The sequence below is a fragment of the Diachasma alloeum genome, unplaced genomic scaffold, assembly GCF_001412515.2.
Source record: "Diachasma alloeum isolate Michigan unplaced genomic scaffold, Dall2.0 Dall_scaffold_00706, whole genome shotgun sequence".
Classification (NCBI taxonomy): Eukaryota; Metazoa; Arthropoda; class Insecta; order Hymenoptera; family Braconidae; genus Diachasma; species Diachasma alloeum.
The window spans coordinates 20,210-28,836 of record NW_021680838.1 but is presented as its reverse complement, the minus strand read 5'-3'; the positions used below and the strand labels follow the sequence as shown (position 1 = coordinate 28,836).

The window sequence follows — 8,627 nt, the reverse complement described above, 5'->3', positions numbered from 1 at the left end:
ACCGGAAAAGAATATTCAATTTTTTTGGATTAATTTTTGAAACCATTAGGAAGCTTTTCGATTTTTAGATAAATTATTTCACCCGTCTAGTGACAAAAATTGTCACTCTCGTTCAACGTGGTAATGCGTGGCAACGTGGCAATTGTATGTATTTGTCAACGTCAAAATTAGACGCAACGTCAAACCCTTGCAACGTCAAAATTAGAGAGTTACTGCTAGTGAAAATTCTCTAGCTGGGGGAATACCGATGTTAGCTTGGAGGTACAATTTTTTTCGTAAGCTAAAATGGATTGTAATGCCCTATCATCTTTAACCCTCAAGGCAGTTAAGAGTTCAGAGGACAGATGNCGGCAGGTAAGAGTTCAGAGAACAAATGGACCCCCCTCCCTTCCCCAGATATAAATAAATAAAAATCAACGATAAAAAAACTGAACTCCTAACTCTGACAGCAGGTAAGAATTCAGAGAACACATGTGACCCCCCCCCCTTCCCACCCCAGAAATAAATAAATAATGATGAACAATAAAAATACTAGACACTTAACTCTGACGGCAGGTAAGAGTTCAGAGACCATGTGCAAACTCCCCCTCCACCTCCCCAGAAAGGGATAAATAACAATCAACAATAGAAAAAACTGAACTCTTTACTCTGACGGCAGGTAAGAGTTCAGAGAACACTTGTAAACTCCCGCTCCACCTCCCCAGAAAGAAATAAATAATAATCAACAATAAAAAAACTCAACTCTTAACTCTGACTCATTAATAAGTAATGATCAACAATAAAAAAACTCAACTCTTAACTCTGATGGCAGGTAAATGTTCAGAGAACAAATGGACTCCCCTCCTTTCCCCAGAAATAAATAAATAATGATCAACAATAAAAAAACTGAACTCTTAACTCTGACGGCAGGTAAGAGTTCAGAGACCATGTGCAAACTCCCCCTCCACCTCCCCAGAAAGGGATAAATAACAATCAACAATAGAAAAAACTGAACTCTTTACTCTGACGGCAGGTAAGAGTTCAGAGAACACTTGTAAACTCCCGCTCCACCTCCCCAGAAAGAAATAAATAATAATCAACAATAAAAAAACTCAACTCTTAACTCTGACTCATTAATAAGTAATGATCAACAATAAAAAAACTCAACTCTTAACTCTGATGGCAGGTAAATGTTCAGAGAACAAATGGACTCCCCTCCTTTCCCCAGAAATAAATAAATAATGATCAACAATAAAAAAACTGAACTCTTAACTCTGACGGCAGGTAAGAGTTCAGAGAACACATGTAAACCCCCCCGGCCCCTCCCCAGAATCCGACATAGCCCCAACTCTGACCGAACTCTGAACTTTCTCTGAAATGTTGGAAATATTCAAGTCTTACGCAACTCTGACGCAACTCTGAAGTCGGTCCGTCAGGGTAGTTGATGGTAAATACGTAAAAGCTCGAAAACTTCCTCCTCGTACTGTTGCTTTACTCTCATCACGTCTAGAACTAATTACTCATAATTGTCCCAGAGAATTTAATCGTAGGCCATTTTTAATGAATATGTACAGCTCATTTAAAGCTACAGAGCATCGCCAGATCCTTCTATATTCGGGCATTGTTGTTTTCTCTGGGATTTTGGATCCAGCAGTTTATATCCACTATTTACTATTTCACATTGCTATCCGCATTATGGCTACTGACTCGCCTTCACAGGAGCAGCTACAATATGCCGAGGAATTCGGAGACATTTTCATACGTCCTTCTGAGGATTTATATTCGATAGAGTTTTACTCATACAATTTACACGCGTTCTCACATCTGTTGGAGGATACACTACGATTTGGCCCTCTGGATTCATTCTCATCGTTTCCATATGAGAACAACATGAGTTATTTCAAAAGAGCATGCAGAAAACCTGATAAGCCACTGCAACAAATAGCAAACCGTCGAGCGGAATTCCGTAGAAGTTCTTGTCCAATTGTTCCCTCTGTGACTCGCCCAACATCACTTCCAGCAAGATGTCCAACTGGCCCACTACCTTCTTTTATCTCCCGCAATTGTAAACAGTATCGAAAAATTTCATTCAGGGGGTTTACCATTGCCTTAAATGATCGAGATAATACTCTAATCCTCAAAGATTCCTCCATTTGCATTGTTCAGAATATTTTCGAATTCCAAGGTGAGACATTCTTCATGGTCAAGTTATTTCAATCATCTGAAGATTTTTATATAGTTGGAGGGTTCAAAACGTCATCGATTGGTATCTTCAAATGCAGCTCATTATCAACCGAAATTATTTCTATCAAATGTCATCAAGTCCATACTAAATGTTTTAGAATGCCTCACGGGGCAGACAGTGGAGGTTCACCCAGTGAGCAACTAGAATCTGGCACTTATGTGATTGTGGCTCTCATTTCTTCAGAGAAATACGAAATTTACCACTCCGACGATTGAATTTTTAATTACTCTGATTTAATTACTTAGATGAGTGGGAGAGGAAACAAAGGAAGTAGAGGTGGGGGGAGAGGAGCTACGAGCATATCTCTTTCGGAGGCAAAGGCAAATATTAATCAAGATCTGGCTAATTTGTCACGACAAACCTTGAAGGACGTGGGGAATATTATACAGCAACCTGGCCCGACGAAACCTAGATCCTTCAACCTCAAACCTATTCCAAAGAATTCTCTGGTCTTAAGAAACCCCTCTGAATCGAAGATATCAATGAAAGACTATCAACGACCTCAGAACCCAGGAGATGGGAAGCAGTCATCCGGATTGAATGGAAAACAGAAATTGATTCCTAGTCATACCCCTCAGGAGAGTCAGCTTAATAATCCCAGTATTGGGCAACAGAAGACTTATAAACAGCCATCTACATCTAAAACACCTAATAATGAACAGTGCTCTTATTCAATGCAGAAGTCACCTCAAATTCCAAAACCCCCCTCATCAACCTCACAGCAGCGAGCAGCCTCAAATCGCACGTACCTTAAAGGACCAATCCGTATGCCAACAGTGTTGGCATCAGAATCAGTCCCTCCTCTAACAACGAACAGAACGACGAAGCCTCCCGAACATCTTGCCCCACAAAATCCCAACCAGAGACAACAGGCATCAAATCCACTCACGACACCTACTCCAGAACCCTGAATAATTGCAGCTCCCCTGGCCAGAACGGGGGATCCCCCTCGTGATTATGTCAACGCCCCAGCAGAATTATTCTTGGATGCGGTGACGTAAGAAATCAAAATATATAATCAAACTCACACATTAATAAATATTCAAAGAAACATATACTTTGGTTCCAGTGGAATACGTTCGCAGTTGGACCGCATCGAGGAATCCTTGAAGTATGTATATATATCATTAATTGTCTCAAGCGTGATTTTCACTAAGCACAATGATTATTCTCTAGGCAAATTTCTGTGGATGTGAGGCATCAGCGTCGACAAGGGCAATTTGTCATACCTGATTGTTTGAAATTCCAAACTCTGGAAGACTTAGCTAAATTCGAAGAAATTGATGAGGCAACGTATTACTACAACGGGGTAGTAAGTACATTACTGAACAAGAATTCTAAGAATATGAAAAATGCTTTCAGAATATATTTTCCAATTGCATATTCCATTGGATTTTTTCAGGTCGATTATCTAGCTTTTCTTGGGGGCAGCGACGTTGATGCTTGTGCTAAGCTGTATTTCAACGAAGCATTTGACGAGAATGAGTGGGTCTCGGATTATTATGTATAGGGAGGAGTTGAGAGAAAACAAGTGGAGCGAAAGAGACAGCAGAAAAAGATGTTGAAGAATAGTCGTTTCACTTCAGCGTGTTTTGGTGAAAATTCTATTATTTTTATTTTTTATTTTTTTTCAAGCATTTCTTAAGTGCAATATAAATTTCAGACGCAATGGCTGAAAATCGATATTTCGAGAAACCAACGAGAGATGTTTTCCATAGCTGTATGGAGAAGGCATTTAAAGCCTTGAAGGAACGTCGTCGAAAGAAATTGGAAAAACAAAATAAGGAAACTGAAAGGACTGGAAGAACTGACGAAAATACTCGTGCTGATTCACCAGCTCTTGAAGATAGGACCACAAGTCGAGGGAGTAGAACACCTCGGGGAGAAATCGAAATGGAACACGCAGAATCCTAACAGAACAGAGTTCCAAGGAATGGTAACGAATGTTTCGTTATTTATGTGATGATTCTTCCAAATTTCAGTGGCGAAGAGGGAAACCGGTTCAAATCGATTCCGTCCGGAGGTCAGTTGTCCTAGAAAAATCTCGAAATCTAAGGAAAATAGCGAAATTGCTTTGCACACGTTTTCTGTATAGCAAAATGAGACCTACAAAAAAGATCCGTACAAAAATTTCGCTATCTATCTTAAATTCAGAGATATTCTCCTGAAACTGAACTAGAAACTAAGTTGACCTAGACTGTTGTCCCTCTTCCCTACTGATTTATAACAGCTTATAAACAAGTCACAATTTATACGATCAGATTGGAGATGGAGATGATTCGACAACTAGCCTCAGTCCGGGAGACAATGATATTGGCATTACCTCTGACGACATGGAGTTCGATGGAGAAGACTTACTGCATGGAGCCACCGAAGCAGATAGTCGTCATATTATAACGGATGAAGATGCTCTCCTTGCGTCATCCATCGAAAATTTGTCAGCTTATTTTTCATAGCATAATCAGGAATGATAGAATAGCTTATCATGTCCACATATGGAGAAATCTAATAGGAAAGCCTAGTAAATTCGCATATAAATTCAACTAGTTTTCGATCGGAAGTACTTTGAAAATTAACTTTTTTCATTTTCTGATACTCTGGGAAAAATATTTCTGCTATTGAAACATTTTCTCTAGAAAATACCGGGCTCAAATTTTTCAGTTTTTTACTCATATTTTATAGTGAAAGGAACAAAAATCCACTGAGAATAAATTCGGACATTTATTTCAGGAAATTTCTATAAACAACCTTTTAGTAGAATAGCTCACATACAGAAATTAAAATCAATCAAATATTTCTGTTTCAAAGTGTAGAAATTTGGCGAATTATTAGAAATTGAATCTGCCAAGAACAAACAGGATTTTGCATGGAATTGGGATACAATTTGCTAGCGCTAGGCCTTTCTATTGGATCGAGTATTCGTGTTTGTATAATCTGTTATCCATATGATGTGTCAATAGCCCTGAAGGGAAGAGGGATAAAATGGATATTCGTTCACCTTCATTTAGTGGAGATTAACGAAGTCGATTTAAACTATTTTTTTTTAGTTCGCAAATATTTTTCCAGACTTCAAAATTATATTTGATGAATCTACATTCTACTATTGCATAATATATTGATCTAAGACGATCCATTTTACCCCATCTTCTTCTACAAACAAGAGAATCACTGTATGTACTGATATTAAGATTGTAAAGATAATAATAATGAATAAATAATGAATAAAATCGTGATTATGAATCTCATAATTGAAAATAAAATGAAACCCAAAGCAATGCAGGAGAACATTAAATTCTTACGGCACAGTGCTTGCACTGTAAAATCACCACGTGTTTCTTCTCACGAAGAGCGCCACGCAATCCTATATTCATTCAGGCACGGTGCATTTCACCATGGTTCCACAGCGTGCCTGATCTCACGTGCTCCACAGTACTGTCAATGCGGGCACGCACTAGGCCATCACAGTGATATATTTCAAATTCACCGCGTTAAGACACACTAAACGCATGGTGGAGCCACTTGGCGATCTGGGACGGTAGCTCCAAAGATTGTCAGGAATGTAAAATCGAACATATTATAATCAATAGTATAATGAATGCAGAATCTAATGATCTAAAAGTCTTTTCCTTTTTCTCGACATATTTATTATTGACACGTAGGTAAAAAAATTCATAGAAAATCCTAGCGCGGTCGCTGGAAAACTCTATAGTTTTCCAGTGATTCTATTGAATAATTGTGCAGATTTTGTTTTTTTTTACTACAGTAATGTTCGATTATATATATTTACTCCCCCCCTGAGTGAGAAAGGAATATGTATCGCGCTCGCTCCCACTCATTGTCGTCTCCGTCGCGTTGGCACGTGCCCGTCTTCCGCCAAACTTAACGAGTGCGAGTGAGAAAGAAAATGGAGAAGAAGGAGAGAGAAAACATTCCAACTCGTTTGAACGGTTGGGACGTTTTCGTTGTTCTTCAGCGATCTACACATAATGGGATTAATTCAATAATAATATATTAATGAATAATATTTTTCGCAGATTACTGCGAGATTTAGATGAATGGTTTGCCTCCGTCAGCATAAAAAATTGTCTCCAATCGACAATATCTCCCGATGGAATGGAACGATGTGATGAATCAAGTATAAATTTGAATCTTTAAAAAATTAATCGAGGGTGAAAAAAAATCCGGGAATTCCACTCTGACATTTCTCTATTATCTGTATTTACCCAGAAAAAAAACGTTGTTCCTAGGAATCGATGTGTCTTTTTTAGGCAGCTGCATTTCTGAAATGCAATGAGCAAGCAATGTTAAAATTAAGTCATTTTGTGAAAAATTTCCAGTGACATGATCCTGAAAATCAAAGGAAAGTCTTGAATTCAGGAATGATGTCTGTAGGTTTCAGTAATATTTTTGCGGAAATTCCAGGAACACTTATTGGGAATTTTTATCGCGTTGCCGTAATACAGAAATTTCAAGGAATTTCTTCATTGCAAATTAAAAATTTCTATAAATTTCAGTCCAATTATATGTGTACGTCCACGTGAAAAGGGCCCATTTTATCGCATCTAATTTCCGAGATATTCACGTTTTTCTCTCCACTCCGCTTATCCCATTGTTAAATTGATTTTTTGATCTTCTATACGGACGTCACACGGAGAAAAAAAAATGGGTAAAAGTCTTGCGATCGCAAGGAGTTTCCCGAAGATCCCCATTTTTCATGCATGAAGAACAATGAAGCTTTTTGGAATCTTCGGGAAACTCTATCCTATCCTACTCAAGTAGGAGCGGAGGAATGAATTTTCAAACGCGCAGAGTAACCCCGAACGTTTCTCCGGCGTCGAGTGAGGGCGGAGGGGCTCCGCCGATTAGAAAATTCATTTCTCCCTACCCCGCTAATTGCGAAGAGGGAATGAACGCAACATCTGTCGATCGAGAATAATATTCTCAATAAATGACAGTGATTTCATTCCCTTAGTCTCTATTAGAAGAGCAGGAATGAATTTTCAAACCTCGCAGTGACTCCCAACAAGTTCTTCTCATTCAAAAATTAATTTCTCCCCTCCCTAATTGAGATGAAGTAATGAAACCAAAGCTTACCGATTGAGAATTATATTTTTCGTAAATGACATCGGTTTCATTTCTTAATGTCAGTTAGGAACGGAGGAATGAATTTTCAAACCTCGCAGTGACTCCCAACAAGTTCTTCTCATTCAAAAATTAATTTCTCCCCTCCCTAATTGAGATGAAGTAATGAAACCAAAGCTTACCGATTGAGAATTATATTTTTCGTAAATGACATCGGTTTCATTTCTTAATGTCAGTTAGGAACGGAGGAATGAATTTTCAAACCTCGCAGTGACTCCCAACAAGTTCTTCTCATTCAAAAATTAATTTCTCCCCTCCCTAATTGAGATGAAGTAATGAAACCAAAGCTTACCGATTGAGAATTATATTTTTCGTAAATGACATCGGTTTCATTTCTTAATGTCAGTTAGGAACGGAGGAATGAATTTTCAAAAGCGCGGAGAAACCCCGAACGGCTTGCCGACGTCGAGTGAGCCCGGAGGGACCTCCCGATTGGAAAATTCATTTCTTCCACCCTAATTAAGATGAAGGAATGAAACCAATGCCGATCGATAGAGAATTAAATTCTCAATAAATGATAGTGGTTCCATTACTTAATCTCAAGTAAGAGCGGAGGTATGAATTTTCAAAAGCGCGGAGAAACCCCGAACGGCTCTCCGACGTCGACTGAGTCCGGAGTAGTCCAATGAACGAAGGTCTAACATACGAATGTTTGCTAATCAGGCTCCATTTTTGATACAATTTGTGATTTGGGCGTATGAAACTAATGGCGGATGTTTAAGGTTCCCCAAGTTGGTGCGGGGGGTGAAAAAGCCAAAAAACTACCCCTTTTTTTCGAAATAAATCGTGAATAACGCGCTGTACGTCCAAAAACGTGGTATACAAAGTTGTACAGCTCAAAATTCTACACAAGAATGTTTGCAATTCGGAATATCAGTGTTTTTTTTCAATAGCTTGTTTATTTATTCAGAGCGAATTTAATATATGTTGCTATTTATATCTTGACATTAAATCGATAAATGTCTTTTTCTTTTCTTCCATAATTTTTATTAGAACATTTACCACAAATTTTGCCTTGATCGTACCCGCGAATCTCCTATGGATTCAAAGCGAAACGCAATTTTCCAGGTCCAACCCCTCAATCCGGCGCCGGGAATACGAACCTTTTGTGCGAGAGAGAAGTCTCCGTCTCGCTCCCACTCCCTACAGCATTGGTCCGACCATTTGCGCATCCGTGCATGGCCCTGTGGAACATCACGGACTAAATGCGAGAAAAAGAATCATTTGAGGTTTTTCGTCAGCCGCTCTCTCTCTCTCTCTC

The 8,627-nt window shown here is 38.8% G+C and overlaps 1 long non-coding RNA gene across 1 annotated transcript in view; it reads left to right on the top strand.

Annotated features, from left to right (window-relative positions):
• Positions 1-5,457, top strand: part of LOC107044266 — a 13,597-nt gene extending 8,140 nt beyond the window's left edge. The window contains exons 2-7 of the long non-coding RNA XR_001461321.1: positions 2,470-3,221; positions 3,294-3,335; positions 3,401-3,536; positions 3,627-3,819; positions 3,888-4,160; positions 4,486-5,457. This is a non-coding gene — a long non-coding RNA (uncharacterized LOC107044266). The remainder of the gene's footprint in view (positions 1-2,469; positions 3,222-3,293; positions 3,336-3,400; positions 3,537-3,626; positions 3,820-3,887; positions 4,161-4,485) is intronic.
• The last annotated feature ends 3,170 nt before the right edge of the window (positions 5,458-8,627 follow it).